Genomic DNA, 21462 nt, shown 5'->3' on the forward strand with positions numbered 1-21462 from the left:
CCAGGACCAGGGTGTATCTGGATCAATGGGACTCTCTCTTACCTTTCGCCCCTGTCGATCTATGGAAGCTCTTGGAATCAGAAGGGTTATCTCTGGTTGGTGCTCTCACAATCCTGTGCTGGTTCACCAGCCGTTGTTCCTCAGTCTACAGTCCCTGTTTCCTCCCACCTGTGGAACTTTCTCAATCACTCCATCATTCACCAGAAGATCTATTAATGGCAGTGCAGAAAATGAGACAAATATTGACAGTGTGAAGTGGAATGTAATGTATACTTTTCTGACGCTTAATAAAACTGAAAGTTCAGGGTTGAGTATTCTTGTTGGAGTTTGTCATTTCCCCGGCAAGCCCACGGGAGCATCACACAAATTGCAGAGTTCTTGACAAAACTGTGGAATTTACTGTCTATTGCTTAGACAAACCAGCACTGTGTGATCTCACTGAGTCCATCCTCCCCGGGTTACACACTGTCTGATCTCACTGGGCCCATCCTCCCCGGGTTACACACTGTCTGATCTCACTGGGCCCCCGGGTTACACACTGTCTGATCTCACTGGACCCATCCTCCCCGGGTTACACACTGTCTGATCTCACTGGGCCCATCCTCCCCAGGTTACACACTGTCTGATCTCACTGGGCCCCCGGGTTACACACTGTCTGATCTCACTGGGCCCATCCTCCCTGGGTTACACACTGTCTGAACTCAGAGCCCATCCTCCCCGGGTGACACCAGTCTGATCTCACTGGGCCCCCGGGTTACACACTGTCTGATCTCACTGGGCCCCGGGTTACACATTGTTTGATCTCACTGGGCCCATACACCCCGGGTTATACACTGTCTGATCTGACTGGGCCCCAGGGTTACACACTGTCTGATCTCACTGGGCTCACCCCCGGGTTACACACTGTCTGATCTCACTGGGCCACCGGGTTACACACTGTCTGATCTCACTGGGCCCCCGGGTTACACACTGTCTGATCTCACCGGGTCCCCGGGTTACACACTGTCTGATCTCACTGGGCCCATCCTCCCCGGCTTACACACTGACTGATCTCAGTGGGCCCCCGGGTTACACACTGTTTGATCTCACGGGATCCCCGGGTTACACACTGTCTGATCTCACTGGGCCCATCCTCCCCGGGTTACACACTGTCTGAACTTACTGGGTCCATCCTCTCCTGGTTACACCAGTCTGATCTCACTGGGCTTCCGGGTTACATAGAAACAAAACATAGAAAATAGGTGCAGGAGTAGGCCATTCGGCCGTTCTAGCCTGCACCGCCATTCAATGAGTTCATGACTGAACATGCAACTTCAGTACCCCATTCCTGCATTCTCGCCATACCCCTTGATTCCCCCTAGTAGTAAGGACTTCATCGAACTCCTTTTTGAATATATTTAGTGAATTGGCCTCAACAACATTCTGTGGTAGAGAATTCCACAGGTTCACCACTCTCTGGGTGAAGAAGTTTCTCCTCATCTCAGTCCTAAATGGCTGATCCCTTATCCTTAGACTGTGTCCCCTGGTTCTGGAGTTCCCCAACATTGGGAACATTCTTCCTGCATCTAACCTGTCTAAACCCATCAGAATTTTAAACGTTTCTATGAGGTCCCCTCTCATTCTTCTGAACTCCAGTGAATACAAGCCCAGTTGATCCAGTCTTTCTTGATAGGTCAGTCCCGCCATCCCGGGAATCAGTCTGGTGAACCTTCGCTGCACTCCCTCAATAGCAAGAATGTCCTTCCTCAAGTTAGGAGACCAAAACTGTGCACAATACTCCAGGTGTGGCCTCACCAAGGCCCTGTACAAATGTAGCAACACTTCCCTGCCCCCGTACTCAAATCCCCTTGCTATGAAGGCCAACATGCCATTTGCTTTCTTAACCGCCTGCTGTACCTGCATGCCAACCTTCAATGACTGATGTACCATGACACCCAGGTCTCGTTGCACCTCCCCTTTTCCTAATCTGTCACCATTCAGATAATAGTCTGTCTCTCTGTTTTTACCACCAAAGTGGATAACCTCACATTTATCCACATTATACTTCATCTGCCATGCATTTGCCCACTCACCTAACCTATCCAGTCACTCTGCAGCCTCATAGCATCCTCCTCGCAGCTCACACTGCCACCCAACTTAGTGTCATCCGCAAATTTGGAGATACTACATTTAATCCCCTCGTCTAAATCATTAATGTACAGTGTAAACAGCTGGGGCCCCAGCACAGAACCTTGCGGTACCCCACTAGTCACTGCCTGCCATTCTGAAAAGTACCCATTTACTCCTACTCTTTGCTTCCTGTCTGACAACCAGTTCTCAATCCATGTCAGCACACTACCCCCAATCCCATGTGCTTTAACTTTGCACATTAATCTCTTGTGTGGGACCTTGTCGAAAGCCTTCTGAAAGTCCAAATATACCACATCAACTGGTTCTCCCTTGTCCACTCTACTGGAAACATCCTCAAAAAATTCCAGAAGATTTGTCAAGCATGATTTCCCTTTCACAAATCCATGCTGACTTGGACCTATCATGTCACCTCTTTCCAAATGCGCTGCTATGACATCCTTAATAATTGATTATATCATTTCACCCACTACTGAGGTCAGGCTGACCGGTCTATAATTCCCTGTTTTCTCTCTCCCTCCTTTTTTAAAAAGTGGGATTACATTGGCTAACCTCCACTCGATAGGAACTGATCCAGAGTCAATGGAATGTTGGAAAATGACTGTCAATGCATCCGCTATTTCCAAGGCCACCTCCGTAAGTACTCTGGGATGCAGTACATCAAGCCCTGGGGATTTATCGGCCTTCAATCCCATCAATTTCCCCAACACAATTTCCCGACTAATAAGGATTTCCCTCAGTTCCTCCTCCTTACTAGACCCTCTGACCTCTTTTATATCCGGAAGGTTGTTTGTGTCCTCCTTAGTGAATACCGAACCAAAGTACTTGTTCAATTGGTCTGCCATTTCTTTGTTCCCCGTTATGACTTCCCCTGATTCAGACTGCAGGGGACCTATGTTTGTCTTTACTAACCTTTATCTCTTTTCATATCGATAGAAACTTTTGCAATCCGTCTTAATGTTCCCTGCAAGCTTCTTCTCGTGCTCCATTTTCCCTGCCCTAATCAAACCCTTTGTCCTCCTCTGCTGAGTTCTAAATTTCTCCCAGTCCCCAGGTTCACTGCTATTTCTGGCCAATTTGTATGCCACTTCCTTGGCTTTAATAATATCCCTGATTTCCCTTGAAAGCCACAGTTGAGCCACCTTCCCTTTTTTATTTTTACATCAGACAGGAATGTACAATTGTTGTAGTTCATCCAGGCGGTCTCTAAATGTCTGCCATTGCCCATCCACAGTCAACCCCTTAAGTATCATTCGCCAATCTATCCTAGCCAATTCACGCCTCATACCTTCAAAGTTAGCCTTCTTTAAGTTCTGGACCATGGTCTCTGAATTAACTGTTTCATTCTCCATCCTAATGCAGAATTCCACCATATTATGATCACTCTTCCCCAAGGGGCCTCGCAAAACGAGATTGCTAATTAATCCTCTCTCATTACACAACACCCAGTCTAAGATGGCCTCCCCCCGAGTTGGTTCCTCGACATATTGGTCTAGAAAACCATCCCTTATGCACTCCAGGAAATCCTCCTCCACCGTATTGCTTCCAGTATGGTGAGCCCAATCTATGTGCATATTAAAGTCACCCATTATAACTGCTGCACCTTTATTGCATGCACCCCTAATTTCCTGTTTGATGCCCTCCCTAACATCACTACTACTGTTTGGAGGTCTGTACACAACTTCCACTAACGTTTTTTGCCCTTTGGTGTTCTGCAGCTCGACCCATATAGATTCCACATCATCCAAGCTAATGTCCTTCCTAACTATTGCATTAATCTCCTCTTTAACCAGCAATGCTACCCAACCTCCTTTTCCTTTTATTCTATCCTTCCTGAATGTTGAATACACCTGGATGTTGAGTTGCCAGCCCTGATCATCCTGGAGCCACGTCTCTGTAATCCCAATCACATCATATTTATTAACATCTATTTGCACAGTTAATTCATCCACCTTATTACGGATATTCCTTGCATTAAGACACAAAGCCTTCAGGCTTGTTTTTTTTAACACCCTTTATCCTTTTAGAATTTTACTGGACAGTGGCCCTTTTTGTTCTTTGCCTTGGGTTTCTCTGCCCTCCACTTTTCCTCATCTCCTTTCTGTCTTTTGCTTTCGTCTCCTTTTTGTTTCCCTCTGTCTCCCTGCATTGGTTCCCATCCCCCTGCCATATTAGTTTAACTCCTCCCCAACAGCACGAGCAAACACTCCCCCGAGGACATTGGTTCCGGTCCTGCCCAGGTGCAGACCGTCCGGTTTGTACTGGTCCCACCTCCCCCAGAATCGGTTGCAGTGCCCCAGGAATTTGAATCCCTCCCTGCTGCACCACTGCTCAAGCCACGTATTCATCTGCGTTATCCAGCGATTCCTACTCTGACTAGCACGTGGCACACACTGTCTGATCTCACTGGGCGCCAGCGTTACACACTGTCTGATCTCACTGGGCCCCCGGGTTACACACTGTCTGATCGCACTGGGCCCCCAGGTTACACACTGTCTGATCTCACTGGGCCCCAGGGTTACACACTGTCTGATCTCACTGGGCCCCCGGGTTACACACTGTCTGATCTCACTGGGCCCACCCCCGGGTTACACACTGTCTGATCTCACTGGGCCCAACACCGGGTTACACACTGTCTGATCTCACTGGGCCCCCGGGTTACACACTGCCTGATCTCACTGGGTCCCCGGGTTACACACTGTCTGATCTCAATGGGCCCACCCCCGGGTTACACATTGTCTGATCTCACTGGGTCCCCGGGTTACACACTGTCTGATCTCACTGGGCCCCTGGGTTACACACTGTCTGATCTCACTGGGCTCCCGGGTTACACACTGAATGATCTCACTCGGCCCCCCGGTTACACACTGTCTGATCTCAATGGGCCCACCCCCGGGTTCCACACTGTCTGATCTCACTGGGCCCCCGGGTTACACACTGTCTGATCTCACTGGGCCCCTGGGTTACACACTGTCTGATCTCAATGGGCCCACCCCCGGGTTACACATTGTCTGATCTCACTGGGTCCCCGGGTTACACACTGTCTGATCTCACTGGGCCCCTGGGTTACACACTGTCTGATCTCACTGGGCCCCCGGGTCACACACTGAATGATCTCACTCGGCCCCCCGGTTACACACTGTCTGATCTCACTGGGCCCCCGGGTTCCACACTGTCTGATCTCACTGGGCCCCCGGGTTACACACTGTCTGATCTCACTGGGCCCACCCCGGGTTACACACTGTCTGATCTCACTGGCCCCCGGGTTACACACTGTCTGATCTCACTGGCCCCCCCGGGTTACACACTGTCTGATCTCACTGGGCCCCCCGGGTTACACACTGTCTGATCTCACTGGCCCCCGGGTTACACACTGTCTGATCTCACTGGGCCCCCGGGTTACACACTGTCTGATCTCACTGGGCCGACGGGTTACACACTGTCTGATCTCACTGGGCCCACCCCCGGGTTACACACTGTCTGATCTCACTGGGCCCCCGGGTTACACACTGTCTGATCTCACTGGGCCCCCGGGTTACACACTGTCTGATCTCACTGGGCCCCCGGGTTACACACTGTCTGATCTCACTGGGCCCATGCCTGGGTTACACACTGTCTGATCGCACTGGACCCACCCCCGGGTTACACACTGTCTGATCTCACTGGGCTCACCCGCGGGTTACACACTGTCTGATCTCACTGGGCCCCCGGGTTACACACTGTCTGATCTCACTGGCCCCTGGGTTACACACTGTCTGATCTCACTGGCCCCTGGGTTACACACTGTCTGATCTCACTGGCCCCTGGGTTACACACTGTCTGATCTCACTGGGCCCCCAGGGTTACACACTGTCTGATCTCACTGGGCCCCTGGGTTACACACTGCCTGATCTCACTGGGCCCACCCCCGGGTTACACACTGTCTGATCTCACTGGGCCCCCGGGTTACACACTGTCTGATCTCACTGGGCCCCCGGGTTACACACTGTCTGATCTCACTGGGCCCCCGGGTTACACACTGTCTGATCTCACTGGGCCCCCGGGTTACACACTGTCTGATCTCACTGGGCCCCAGGGTTACACACTGTCTGATCTCACTGGCCCCCGGGTTACACACTGTCTGATCTCACTGGGCACCGAGTTACACACTGTCTGATCTCACTGGGCCCCCGGGTTACACACTGTCTGATCTCACTGGGCCCCCGGGTTACACACTGACTGATCTCACTGGGCCCACCCCCGGGTTAAAACACTGTTTGATCTCACTGGGCCCCCGGGTTACACACTGTCTGATCTCACTGGCCCCCGGGTTACACACTGTCTGATCTTACTGGGCCCCCGGGTTACACACTGTCTGATCTCACTGGGCCCCGGGTTACACACTGTCTGATCTCACTGGGCCCAGCCCCGGGTTACACACTGTCTGATCTCACTGGGCCCCCAGGTTACACACTGTCTGATCTCACTGGCCCCCGGGTTACACACTGTCTGATCTCACTGGGCCCCAGGTTACACACTGTCTGATCTCACTGGCCCCCGGGTTACACACTGTCTGATCTCACTGGGCCCACCCCCGGGTTACACACTGTCTGATCTCACTGGGCCCCCGGGTTACACACTGTCTGATCTCACTGGGCCCACCCCCGGGTTACACACTGTCTGATCTCACTGGGCCCCGGGTAACACACTGTCTGATCTCACTGGCCCCCGGGTTACACACTGTCTGATCTCACTGGGCCCAACCCCGCGTTACACACTGTCTGATCTCACTGGGCCCCAGGGTTACACACTGTCTGATCTCACTGGGCCGCCGGGTTACACACTGTCTGATCTCACTGAGCACCCGGGTTACACACTGTCTGATCTCACTGGCCCCCGGGTTACACACTGTCTGATCTCACTGGGCCCCCGGGTTACACACTGTCTGATCTCACTGGGCCCCCGGGTTACACACTGTCTGATCTCACTGGGCCCCCGGGTTACACACTGTCTGATCTCACTGGGCCCCCGGGTTACACACTGTCTGATCTCACTGGGCCCCCGGGTTACACACTGTCAGATCTCACTGGGCCCACCCCCGGGTTACACACTGTCTGATCTCACTGGGCCCACCCCCGGGTTACACACTGTCTGATCTCACTGGGCCCCCGGGTTACACACTGTCTGATCTCACTGGGCCCACCCCCGGGTTACACACTGTCTGATCTCACTGGCCCCCGGGTTACACACTGTCTGATCTCACTGGGCTCACCCCCGGGTTACACACTGTCTGATCTCACTGGGCCCCCGGGTTACACACTGTCTGATCTCACTGGCCCCCGGGTTACACACTGTCTGATCTCACTGGGCCCCCGGGTTACACACTGTCTGATCTCACTGGCCCCTGGGTTACACACTGTCTGATCTCACTGGCCCTGGGTTACACACTGCCTGATCTCACTGGGCCCCCAGGTTACACACTGTCTGATCTCACTGGGCCCCCAGGGTTACACACTGTCTGATCTCACTGGGCCCCCGGGTTACACACTGTCTGATCTCACTGGGCCCCCGGGTTACACACTGTCTGATCTCACTGGGCCCACCCCCGGGTTTCGCACTGGGCCCCCGGGTTACACACTGTCTGATCTCACTGTGCCCACCCCCTGGTTACACACTGTCTGATCTCACTGGGCCCCCGGGTTACACACTGTCTGATCTCACTGGGCCCACCCCCGGGTTAACACACTGTCTGATCTCACTGGCCCCCGGGTTACACACTGTCTGATCTCACTGGGCTCACCCCCGGGTTACACACTGTCTGATCTCACTGGGCCCCCGGGTTACACACTGTCTGATCTCACTGGCCCCCGGGTTACACACTGTCTGATCTCACTGGGCCCCCGGGTTACACACTGTCTGATCTCACTCGGCCCCCGGGTTACACACTGTCTGATCTCACTGGCCCCTGGGTTACACACTGTCTGATCTCACTGGCCCCTGGGTTACACACTGTCTGATCTCACTGGCCCCTGGGTTACACACTGTCTGATCTCACTGGGCCCCCAGGTTACACACTGTCTGATCTTACTGGGCCCCCAGGTTACACACTGTCTGATCTTACTGGGCCCCCAGGGTTACACACTGTCTGATCTCACTGGGCCCCTGGGTTACACACTGTCTGATCTCACTGGGCCCACCCCCGGGTTTCGCACTGGGCCCCCGGTTTACACACTGTCTGATCTCACTGTGCCCACCCCCTGGTTACACACTGTCTGATCTCACTGGGCCCCCGGGTTACACACTGTCTGATCTCACTGGGCCCACCCCCGGGTTAACACACTGTCTGATCTCACTGGCCCCCGGGTTACACACTGTCTGATCTCACTGGGCTCACCCCCGGGTTACACACTGTCTGATCTCACTGGGCCCCCGGGTTACACACTGTCTGATCTCACTGGCCCCCGGGTTACACACTGTCTGATCTCACTGGGCCCCCGGGTTACACACTGTCTGATCTCACTCGGCCCCCGGGTTACACACTGTCTGATCTCACTGGCCCCTGGGTTACACACTGTCTGATCTCACTGGCCCCTGGGTTACACACTGTCTGATCTCACTGGCCCCTGGGTTACACACTGTCTGATCTCACTGGGCCCCCGGGTTACACACTGTCTGATCTCACCGGGTCCCCGGGTTACACACTGTCTGATCTCACTGGGCCCATCCTCCCCGGCTTACACACTGACTGATCTCAGTGGGCCCCCGGGTTACACACTGTTTGATCTCACGGGATCCCCGGGTTACACACTGTCTGATCTCACTGGGCCCATCCTCCCCGGGTTACACACTGTCTGAACTTACTGGGTCCATCCTCTCCTGGTTACACCAGTCTGATCTCACTGGGCTTCCGGGTTACATAGAAACAAAACATAGAAAATAGGTGCAGGAGTAGGCCATTCGGCCGTTCTAGCCTGCACCGCCATTCAATGAGTTCATGACTGAACATGCAACTTCAGTACCCCATTCCTGCATTCTCGCCATACCCCTTGATTCCCCCTAGTAGTAAGGACTTCATCGAACTCCTTTTTGAATATATTTAGTGAATTGGCCTCAACAACATTCTGTGGTAGAGAATTCCACAGGTTCACCACTCTCTGGGTGAAGAAGTTTCTCCTCATCTCAGTCCTAAATGGCTGATCCCTTATCCTTAGACTGTGTCCCCTGGTTCTGGAGTTCCCCAACATTGGGAACATTCTTCCTGCATCTAACCTGTCTAAACCCATCAGAATTTTAAACGTTTCTATGAGGTCCCCTCTCATTCTTCTGAACTCCAGTGAATACAAGCCCAGTTGATCCAGTCTTTCTTGATAGGTCAGTCCCGCCATCCCGGGAATCAGTCTGGTGAACCTTCGCTGCACTCCCTCAATAGCAAGAATGTCCTTCCTCAAGTTAGGAGACCAAAACTGTGCACAATACTCCAGGTGTGGCCTCACCAAGGCCCTGTACAAATGTAGCAACACTTCCCTGCCCCCGTACTCAAATCCCCTTGCTATGAAGACCAACATGCCATTTGCTTTCTTAACCGCCTGCTGTACCTGCATGCCAACCTTCAATGACTGATGTACCATGACACCCAGGTCTCGTTGCATCTCCCCTTTTCCTAATCTGTCACCATTCAGATAATAGTCTGTCTCTCTGTTTTTACCACCAAAGTGGATAACCTCACATTTATCCACATTATACTTCATCTGCCATGCATTTGCCCACTCACCTAACCTATCCAGTCACTCTGCAGCCTCATAGCATCCTCCTCGCAGCTCACACTGCCACCCAACTTAGTGTCATCCGCAAATTTGGAGATACTACATTTAATCCCCTCGTCTAAATCATTAATGTACAGTGTAAACAGCTGGGGCCCCAGCACAGAACCTTGCGGTACCCCACTAGTCACTGCCTGCCATTCTGAAAAGTACCCATTTACTCCTACTCTTTGCTTCCTGTCTGACAACCAGTTCTCAATCCATGTCAGCACACTACCCCCAATCCCATGTGCTTTAACTTTGCACATTAATCTCTTGTGTGGGACCTTGTCGAAAGCCTTCTGAAAGTCCAAATATACCACATCAACTGGTTCTCCCTTGTCCACTCTACTGGAAACATCCTCAAAAAATTCCAGAAGATTTGTCAAGCATGATTTCCCTTTCACAAATCCATGCTGACTTGGACCTATCATGTCACCTCTTTCCAAATGCGCTGCTATGACATCCTTAATAATTGATTATATCATTTCACCCACTACTGAGGTCAGGCTGACCGGTCTATAATTCCCTGTTTTCTCTCTCCCTCCTTTTTTAAAAAGTGGGATTACATTGGCTAACCTCCACTCGATAGGAACTGATCCAGAGTCAATGGAATGTTGGAAAATGACTGTCAATGCATCCGCTATTTCCAAGGCCACCTCCGTAAGTACTCTGGGATGCAGTACATCAAGCCCTGGGGATTTATCGGCCTTCAATCCCATCAATTTCCCCAACACAATTTCCCGACTAATAAGGATTTCCCTCAGTTCCTCCTCCTTACTAGACCCTCTGACCTCTTTTATATCCGGAAGGTTGTTTGTGTCCTCCTTAGTGAATACCGAACCAAAGTACTTGTTCAATTGGTCTGCCATTTCTTTGTTCCCCGTTATGACTTCCCCTGATTCAGACTGCAGGGGACCTATGTTTGTCTTTACTAACCTTTATCTCTTTTCATATCGATAGAAACTTTTGCAATCCGTCTTAATGTTCCCTGCAAGCTTCTTCTCGTGCTCCATTTTCCCTGCCCTAATCAAACCCTTTGTCCTCCTCTGCTGAGTTCTAAATTTCTCCCAGTCCCCAGGTTCACTGCTATTTCTGGCCAATTTGTATGCCACTTCCTTGGCTTTAATAATATCCCTGATTTCCCTTGAAAGCCACAGTTGAGCCACCTTCCCTTTTTTATTTTTACATCAGACAGGAATGTACAATTGTTGTAGTTCATCCAGGCGGTCTCTAAATGTCTGCCATTGCCCATCCACAGTCAACCCCTTAAGTATCATTCGCCAATCTATCCTAGCCAATTCACGCCTCATACCTTCAAAGTTAGCCTTCTTTAAGTTCTGGACCATGGTCTCTGAATTAACTGTTTCATTCTCCATCCTAATGCAGAATTCCACCATATTATGATCACTCTTCCCCAAGGGGCCTCGCAAAACGAGATTGCTAATTAATCCTCTCTCATTACACAACACCCAGTCTAAGATGGCCTCCCCCCGAGTTGGTTCCTCGACATATTGGTCTAGAAAACCATCCCTTATGCACTCCAGGAAATCCTCCTCCACCGTATTGCTTCCAGTATGGTGAGCCCAATCTATGTGCATATTAAAGTCACCCATTATAACTGCTGCACCTTTATTGCATGCACCCCTAATTTCCTGTTTGATGCCCTCCCTAACATCACTACTACTGTTTGGAGGTCTGTACACAACTTCCACTAACGTTTTTTGCCCTTTGGTGTTCTGCAGCTCGACCCATATAGATTCCACATCATCCAAGCTAATGTCCTTCCTAACTATTGCATTAATCTCCTCTTTAACCAGCAATGCTACCCAACCTCCTTTTCCTTTTATTCTATCCTTCCTGAATGTTGAATACACCTGGATGTTGAGTTGCCAGCCCTGATCATCCTGGAGCCACGTCTCTGTAATCCCAATCACATCATATTTATTAACATCTATTTGCACAGTTAATTCATCCACCTTATTACGGATATTCCTTGCATTAAGACACAAAGCCTTCAGGCTTGTTTTTTTTAACACCCTTTATCCTTTTAGAATTTTACTGGACAGTGGCCCTTTTTGTTCTTTGCCTTGGGTTTCTCTGCCCTCCACTTTTCCTCATCTCCTTTCTGTCTTTTGCTTTCGTCTCCTTTTTGTTTCCCTCTGTCTCCCTGCATTGGTTCCCATCCCCCTGCCATATTAGTTTAACTCCTCCCCAACAGCACGAGCAAACACTCCCCCGAGGACATTGGTTCCGGTCCTGCCCAGGTGCAGACCGTCCGGTTTGTACTGGTCCCACCTCCCCCAGAATCGGTTGCAGTGCCCCAGGAATTTGAATCCCTCCCTGCTGCACCACTGCTCAAGCCACGTATTCATCTGCGTTATCCAGCGATTCCTACTCTGACTAGCACGTGGCACACACTGTCTGATCTCACTGGGCGCCAGCGTTACACACTGTCTGATCTCACTGGGCCCCCGGGTTACACACTGTCTGATCGCACTGGGCCCCCAGGTTACACACTGTCTGATCTCACTGGGCCCCAGGGTTACACACTGTCTGATCTCACTGGGCCCCCGGGTTACACACTGTCTGATCTCACTGGGCCCACCCCCGGGTTACACACTGTCTGATCTCACTGGGCCCAACACCGGGTTACACACTGTCTGATCTCACTGGGCCCCCGGGTTACACACTGCCTGATCTCACTGGGTCCCCGGGTTACACACTGTCTGATCTCAATGGGCCCACCCCCGGGTTACACATTGTCTGATCTCACTGGGTCCCCGGGTTACACACTGTCTGATCTCACTGGGCCCCTGGGTTACACACTGTCTGATCTCACTGGGCTCCCGGGTTACACACTGAATGATCTCACTCGGCCCCCCGGTTACACACTGTCTGATCTCAATGGGCCCACCCCCGGGTTCCACACTGTCTGATCTCACTGGGCCCCCGGGTTACACACTGTCTGATCTCACTGGGCCCCTGGGTTACACACTGTCTGATCTCAATGGGCCCACCCCCGGGTTACACATTGTCTGATCTCACTGGGTCCCCGGGTTACACACTGTCTGATCTCACTGGGCCCCTGGGTTACACACTGTCTGATCTCACTGGGCCCCCGGGTCACACACTGAATGATCTCACTCGGCCCCCCGGTTACACACTGTCTGATCTCACTGGGCCCCCGGGTTCCACACTGTCTGATCTCACTGGGCCCCCGGGTTACACACTGTCTGATCTCACTGGGCCCACCCCGGGTTACACACTGTCTGATCTCACTGGCCCCCGGGTTACACACTGTCTGATCTCACTGGCCCCCCCGGGTTACACACTGTCTGATCTCACTGGGCCCCCCGGGTTACACACTGTCTGATCTCACTGGCCCCCGGGTTACACACTGTCTGATCTCACTGGGCCCCCGGGTTACACACTGTCTGATCTCACTGGGCCGACGGGTTACACACTGTCTGATCTCACTGGGCCCACCCCCGGGTTACACACTGTCTGATCTCACTGGGCCCCCGGGTTACACACTGTCTGATCTCACTGGGCCCCCGGGTTACACACTGTCTGATCTCACTGGGCCCCCGGGTTACACACTGTCTGATCTCACTGGGCCCATGCCTGGGTTACACACTGTCTGATCGCACTGGACCCACCCCCGGGTTACACACTGTCTGATCTCACTGGGCTCACCCGCGGGTTACACACTGTCTGATCTCACTGGGCCCCCGGGTTACACACTGTCTGATCTCACTGGCCCCTGGGTTACACACTGTCTGATCTCACTGGCCCCTGGGTTACACACTGTCTGATCTCACTGGCCCCTGGGTTACACACTGTCTGATCTCACTGGGCCCCCAGGGTTACACACTGTCTGATCTCACTGGGCCCCTGGGTTACACACTGCCTGATCTCACTGGGCCCACCCCCGGGTTACACACTGTCTGATCTCACTGGGCCCCCGGGTTACACACTGTCTGATCTCACTGGGCCCCCGGGTTACACACTGTCTGATCTCACTGGGCCCCCGGGTTACACACTGTCTGATCTCACTGGGCCCCCGGGTTACACACTGTCTGATCTCACTGGGCCCCAGGGTTACACACTGTCTGATCTCACTGGCCCCCGGGTTACACACTGTCTGATCTCACTGGGCACCGAGTTACACACTGTCTGATCTCACTGGGCCCCCGGGTTACACACTGTCTGATCTCACTGGGCCCCCGGGTTACACACTGACTGATCTCACTGGGCCCACCCCCGGGTTAAAACACTGTTTGATCTCACTGGGCCCCCGGGTTACACACTGTCTGATCTCACTGGCCCCCGGGTTACACACTGTCTGATCTTACTGGGCCCCCGGGTTACACACTGTCTGATCTCACTGGGCCCCGGGTTACACACTGTCTGATCTCACTGGGCCCAGCCCCGGGTTACACACTGTCTGATCTCACTGGGCCCCCAGGTTACACACTGTCTGATCTCACTGGCCCCCGGGTTACACACTGTCTGATCTCACTGGGCCCCAGGTTACACACTGTCTGATCTCACTGGCCCCCGGGTTACACACTGTCTGATCTCACTGGGCCCACCCCCGGGTTACACACTGTCTGATCTCACTGGGCCCCCGGGTTACACACTGTCTGATCTCACTGGGCCCACCCCCGGGTTACACACTGTCTGATCTCACTGGGCCCCGGGTAACACACTGTCTGATCTCACTGGCCCCCGGGTTACACACTGTCTGATCTCACTGGGCCCAACCCCGCGTTACACACTGTCTGATCTCACTGGGCCCCAGGGTTACACACTGTCTGATCTCACTGGGCCGCCGGGTTACACACTGTCTGATCTCACTGAGCACCCGGGTTACACACTGTCTGATCTCACTGGCCCCCGGGTTACACACTGTCTGATCTCACTGGGCCCCCGGGTTACACACTGTCTGATCTCACTGGGCCCCCGGGTTACACACTGTCTGATCTCACTGGGCCCCCGGGTTACACACTGTCTGATCTCACTGGGCCCCCGGGTTACACACTGTCAGATCTCACTGGGCCCACCCCCGGGTTACACACTGTCTGATCTCACTGGGCCCACCCCCGGGTTACACACTGTCTGATCTCACTGGGCCCCCGGGTTACACACTGTCTGATCTCACTGGGCCCACCCCCGGGTTACACACTGTCTGATCTCACTGGCCCCCGGGTTACACACTGTCTGATCTCACTGGGCTCACCCCCGGGTTACACACTGTCTGATCTCACTGGGCCCCCGGGTTACACACTGTCTGATCTCACTGGCCCCCGGGTTACACACTGTCTGATCTCACTGGGCCCCCGGGTTACACACTGTCTGATCTCACTGGCCCCTGGGTTACACACTGTCTGATCTCACTGGCCCTGGGTTACACACTGTCTGATCTCACTGGGCCCCCAGGTTACACACTGTCTGATCTCACTGGGCCCCCAGGGTTACACACTGTCTGATCTCACTGGGCCCCCGGGTTACACACTGTCTGATCTCACTGGGCCCCCGGGTTACACACTGTCTGATCTCACTGGGCCCACCCCCGGGTTTCGCACTGGGCCCCCGGGTTACACACTGTCTGATCTCACTGTGCCCACCCCCTGGTTACACACTGTCTGATCTCACTGGGCCCCCGGGTTACACACTGTCTGATCTCACTGGGCCCACCCCCGGGTTAACACACTGTCTGATCTCACTGGCCCCCGGGTTACACACTGTCTGATCTCACTGGGCTCACCCCCGGGTTACACACTGTCTGATCTCACTGGGCCCCCGGGTTACACACTGTCTGATCTCACTGGCCCCCGGGTTACACACTGTCTGATCTCACTGGGCCCCCGGGTTACACACTGTCTGATCTCACTGGCCCCTGGGTTACACACTGTCTGATCTCACTGGCCCTGGGTTACACACTGCCTGATCTCACTGGGCCCCCAGGTTACACACTGTCTGATCTCACTGGGCCCCCAGGGTTACACACTGTCTGATCTCACTGGGCCCCCGGGTTACACACTGTCTGATCTCACTGGGCCCCCGGGTTACACACTGTCTGATCTCACTGGGCCCACCCCCGGGTTTCGCACTGGGCCCCCGGGTTACACACTGTCTGATCTCACTGTGCCCACCCCCTGGTTACACACTGTCTGATCTCACTGGGCCCCCGGGTTACACACTGTCTGATCTCACTGGGCCCACCCCCGGGTTAACACACTGTCTGATCTCACTGGCCCCCGGGTTACACACTGTCTGATCTCACTGGGCTCACCCCCGGGTTACACACTGTCTGATCTCACTGGGCCCCCGGGTTACACACTGTCTGATCTCACTGGCCCCCGGGTTACACACTGTCTGATCTCACTGGGCCCCCGGGTTACACACTGTCTGATCTCACTCGGCCCCCGGGTTACACACTGTCTGATCTCACTGGCCCCTGGGTTACACACTGTCTGATCTCACTGGCCCCTGGGTTACACACTGTCTGATCTCACTGGCCCCTGGGTTACACACTGTCTGATCTCACTGGGCCCCCAGGTTACACACTGTCTGATCTTACTGGGCCCCCAGGTTACACACTGTCTGATCTTACTGGGCCCCCAGGGTTACACACTGTCTGATCTCACTGGGCCCCTGGGTTACACACTGTCTGATCTCACTGGGCCCCCGGGTTACACACTGTCTGACCTCACTGGACCCCGGGTTACACAATGTCTGATCTCACTGGGCCCACCCCCGGGTTAAACACTGTCTGATCTCACTGGGCCCAACCCCGGGTTACACACTGTCTGATCTCACTGGGCCCCAGGGTTACACACTGCCTGATCTCACTGGGCCCCCGGGTTACACACTGTCTGATCTCACTGGGCCCACCCCCGGTTACACACTGTCTGATCTCACTGGGCCCCCGGGTTACACACTGTCTGATCTCACTGGGCCCCCGGGTTACACACTGTCTGATCTCACTGGGCCCCCGGGTTACACACTGTCTGATCTCACTGGGCCCCAGGGTTACACACTGTCTGATCTCACTGGGCCCACCCCCGGATTACACACTGTCTGATCTCACTGGGCCCCCCGGGTTACACACTGTCTGATCTCACTGGGCCCCCGGGTTACACACTGTCTGATCTCACTGGGCCCACCCCCGGGTTTCGCACTGGGCCCCCGGGTTACGCATTGTCTGATCTCAATGGGCCCACCCCCGGTTTACACACTGTCTGATCTCACTGGGCCCCCGGGTTACACACTGTCTGATCTCACTGGGTCCCCGGGTTACACACTGTCTGATCTCACTGGGCCCCTGGCTTACACACTGTCTGATCTCACTGGGCCCCCGGGTTACACACTGAATGATCTCACTCGGCCCCCCGGTTACACACTGTCTGATCTCACTGGGCCCCCGGGTTCCACACTGTCTGATCTCACTGGGCCCCCGGGTTACACACTGTCTGATCTCACTGGGCCCACCCCCGGGTTACACACTGTCTGATCTCACTGGCCCCCGGGTTACACACTGTCTGATCTCACTGGTCCCCGGGTTACACACTGTCTGATCTCACTGGGCCCCCCGGGTTACACACTGTCTGATCTCACTTGGCCCCCCGGGTGACACACTGTCTGATCTCACTGGCCCCCGGGTTACACACTGTCTGATCTCACTGGGCCCCCGGGTTACACACTGAATGATCTCACCCGGCCCCCCGGTTACACACTGTCTGATCTCACTGGGCCCCCGGGTTACACACTGTCTGATCTCACTGGGCCCCCGGGTTACACACTGTCTGATCTCACTGGGCCCCCGGGTTACACACTTTCTGATCTCACTGGGCCCACGCCCGGGTTACACATTGTCTGATCGCATTGGGCCCCCGGGTTACACACTGCCTGATCTCACTGGGCTCACCCCCGGGTTACACACTGTCTGATCTCACTGGGCCCCCGGGTTACACACTGTCTGATCTCACTGGCCCCCGGGTTACACACTGTCTGATCTCACTGGGCCCCCGGGTTACACACTGTCTGATCTCACTGGCCCCCCGGGTTACACACTGTCTGATCTCACTGGCCCCTGGGTTACACACTGTCTGATCTCACTGGCCCCTGGGTTACACACTGTCTGATCTAACTGGCCCCTGGGTTACACACTGTCTGATCTCACTGGGCCCCCGGGTTACACAATGTCTGATCTCACTGGACCCCGGGTTACACACTGTCTGATCTCACTGGGCCCCCGGGTTACACACTGTCTGATCTCACTGGGCCCCCGGGTTACACACTGTCTGATCTCACTGGGCCCCCCGGTTACACACTGTCTGATCTCACTGGGCCCCCCGGTTACACACTGTACGATCTCACTCGGCCCCCCGGGTTACACACTGTCTGATCTCACTGGGCCCCCGGGTTACACACTGTCTGATCTCACTGGGCCCCCGGGTTACACAATGTCTGATCTCACTGGGCCCCCGGGTTACACAATGTCTGATCTCACTGGGCCCCCGGGTTACACACTGTCTGATCTCACTGGCCCCCGGGTTACACACTGTCTGATCTCACTGGGCCCCCGGGTTACACAATGTCTGATCTCACTGGGCCCCCGGGTTACACAATGTCAGATCTCACTGGGCCCCCGGGTTACACACTGTCTGATCTCACTGGGCCCCCGGGTTACACACTGTCTGATCTCACTGGGCCCCCGGGTTACACACTGCCTGATCTCACTGGGCCCCCGGGTTACACACTGTCTGATCGCACTGGGCCCCCAGGTTACACACTGTCTGATCTCACTGGGCCCCAGGGTTACACACTGTCTGATCTCACTGGGCCCCCGGGTTACACACTGTCTGATCTCACTGGGCCCAACACCGGGTTACACACTGTCTGATCTCACTGGGCCCCCGGGTTACACACTGCCTGATCTCACTGGGTCCCCGGGTTACACACTGTCTGATCTCAATGGGCCCACCCCCGGGTTACACATTGTCTGATCTCACTGGGTCCCCGGGTTACACACTGTCTGATCTCACTGGGCCCCTGGGTTACACACTGTCTGATCTCACTGGGCCCCCGGGTTACACACTGAATGATCTCACTCGGCCCCCCGGTTACACACTGTCTGATCTCAATGGGCCCACCCCCGGGTTCCACACTGTCTGATCTCACTGGGCCCCCGGGTTACACACTGTCTGATGTCACTGGGCCCCTGGGTTACACACTGTCTGATCTCAATGGGCCCACCCCCGGGTTACACATTGTCTGATCTCACTGGGTCCCCGGGTTACACACTGTCTGATCTCACTGGGCCCCTGGGTTACACACTGTCTGATCTCACTGGGCCCCCGGGTTACACACTGAATGATCTCACTGGGCCCCCCGGGTTACACACTGTCTGATCTCACTGGCCCCCGGGTTACACACTGTCTGATCTCACTGGGCCCCCGGGTTACACACTGTCTGATCTCACTGGGCCGACGGGTTACACACTGTCTGATCTCACTGGGCCCACCCCCGGGTTACACACTGTCTGATCTCACTGGGCCCCCGGGTTACACACTGTCTGATCTCACTGGGCCCCCGGGTTACACACTGTCTGATCTCACTGGGCCCCCGGGTTACACACTGTCTGATCTCACTGGGCCCATGCCTGGGTTACACACTGTCTGATCGCACTGGACCCACCCCCGGGTTACACACTGTCTGATGACATTGGGCTCACCCGCGGGTTACACACTGTCTGATCTCACTGGGCCCCCGGGTTACACACTGTCTGATCTCACTGGCCCCTGGGTTACACACTGTCTGATCTCACTGGCCCCTGGGTTACACACTGTCTGATCTCACTGGCCCCTGGGTTACACACTGTCGGATCTCACTGGGCCCCCAGGGTTACACACTGTCTGATCTCACTGGGCCCCTGGGTTACACACTGTCTGATCTCACTGGGCCCCCGGGTTACACACTGTCTGATCTCACTGGGCCCCCGGGTTACACACTGTCTGATCTCACTGGGCCCCCGGGTTACACACTGTCTGATCTCACTGGGCCCCCGGGTTATACACTGTCTGATCTCACTGGGCCCCCGGGTTACACACTGTCTGATCTCACTGGGCCCCCGGGTTACACACTGTCTGATCTCACTGGCCCCCAGGTTACACACTGTCTGATCTCACTGGGCACCGAGTTACACACTGTCTGATCTCACTGGGCCCCCGGGTTACACACTCTCTGATCTCACTGGGCCCCCGGGTTACACACTGACTGATCTCACTGGGCCCACCCCCGGGTTAAAACACTGTTTGATCTCACTGGGCCCCCGGGTTACACACTGTCTGATCTCACTGGCCCCCGGGTTACACACTGTCTGATCTTACTGGGCCCCCGGGTTACACACTGTCTGATCTCACTGGGCCCCGGGTTACACACTGTCTGATCTCACTGGGCCCAGCCCCGGGTTACACACTGTCTGATCTCACTGGGCCCCCAGGTTACACACTGTCTGATCTCACTGGCCCCCGGGTTACACACTGTCTGATCTCACTGGGCCCCAGGTTACACACTGTCTGATCTCACTGGCCCCCGGGTTACACACTGTCTGATCTCACTGGGCCCACCCCCGGGTTACACACTGTCTGATCTCACTGGGCCCACCCCCGGGTTACACACTGTCTGATCTCACTGGGCCCCGGGTTACACACTGTCTGATCTCACTGGCCCCCGGGTTACACACTGTCTGATCTCACTGGGCCCAACCCCGCGTTACACACTGTCTGATCTCACTGGGCCCCAGGGTTACACACTGTCTGATCTCACTGGGCCGCCGGGTTACACACTGTCTGATCTCACTGAGCACCCGGGTTACACACTGTCTGATCTCACTGGCCCCCGGGTTACACACTGTCTGATCTCACTGGGCCCCCGGGTTACACACTGTCTGATCTCACTGGGCCCCCGGGTTACACACTGTCTGATCTCACTGGGCCCCCGGGTTACACACTGTCTGATCTCACTGGGCCCCCGGGTTACACACTGTCAGATCTCACTGGGCCCACCCCGGGTTACACACTGTCTGATCTCACTGGGCCCACCCCCGGGTTACACACTGTCTGATCTCACTGGGCCCCCGGGTTACACACTGTCTGATCTCACTGGGCCCACCCCCGGGTTACACACTGTCTGATCTCACTGGCCCCCGGGTTACACACTGTCTGATCTCACTGGGCTCACCCCCGGGTTACACACTGTCTGATCTCACTGGGCCCCCGGATTACACACTGTCTGATCTCACTGGCCCCCGGGTTACACACTGTCTGATCTCACTGTGCCCCCGGGTTACACACTGTCTGATCTCACTGGCCCCTGGGTTACACACTGTCTGATCTCACTGGCCCTGGGTTACACACTGTCTGATCTCACTGGGCCCCCAGGTTACACACTGTCTGATCTCACTGGGCCCCCAGGGTTACACACTGTCTGATCTCACTGGGCCCCCGGGTTACACACTGTCTGATCTCACTGGGCCCCCGGGTTA

At 54.8% G+C, this 21462-nt stretch overlaps 1 protein-coding gene across 3 annotated transcripts in view; it reads right to left on the reverse strand.

Moving 5' to 3' along the window:
* The window catches only part of LOC139248262 (zinc finger protein 551-like), a 362606-nt gene that overhangs the window by 13069 nt on the left and 328075 nt on the right, over window positions 1-21462 (reverse strand). Inside the window, exon 3 of one of the 3 annotated variants that reach the window (XM_070872033.1) lies at window positions 43-209. The exons of the other annotated variants lie outside the window; for them this stretch is intronic. The gene's annotated coding sequence lies outside the window, so the exon portion shown is untranslated. The remainder of the gene's footprint in view (window positions 1-42; window positions 210-21462) is intronic. 3 annotated transcript variants of the gene reach the window in all.

The sequence above is a fragment of the Pristiophorus japonicus genome, unplaced genomic scaffold, assembly GCF_044704955.1.
Source record: "Pristiophorus japonicus isolate sPriJap1 unplaced genomic scaffold, sPriJap1.hap1 HAP1_SCAFFOLD_29, whole genome shotgun sequence".
NCBI lineage: Eukaryota > Metazoa > Chordata > Chondrichthyes > Pristiophoridae > Pristiophorus > Pristiophorus japonicus.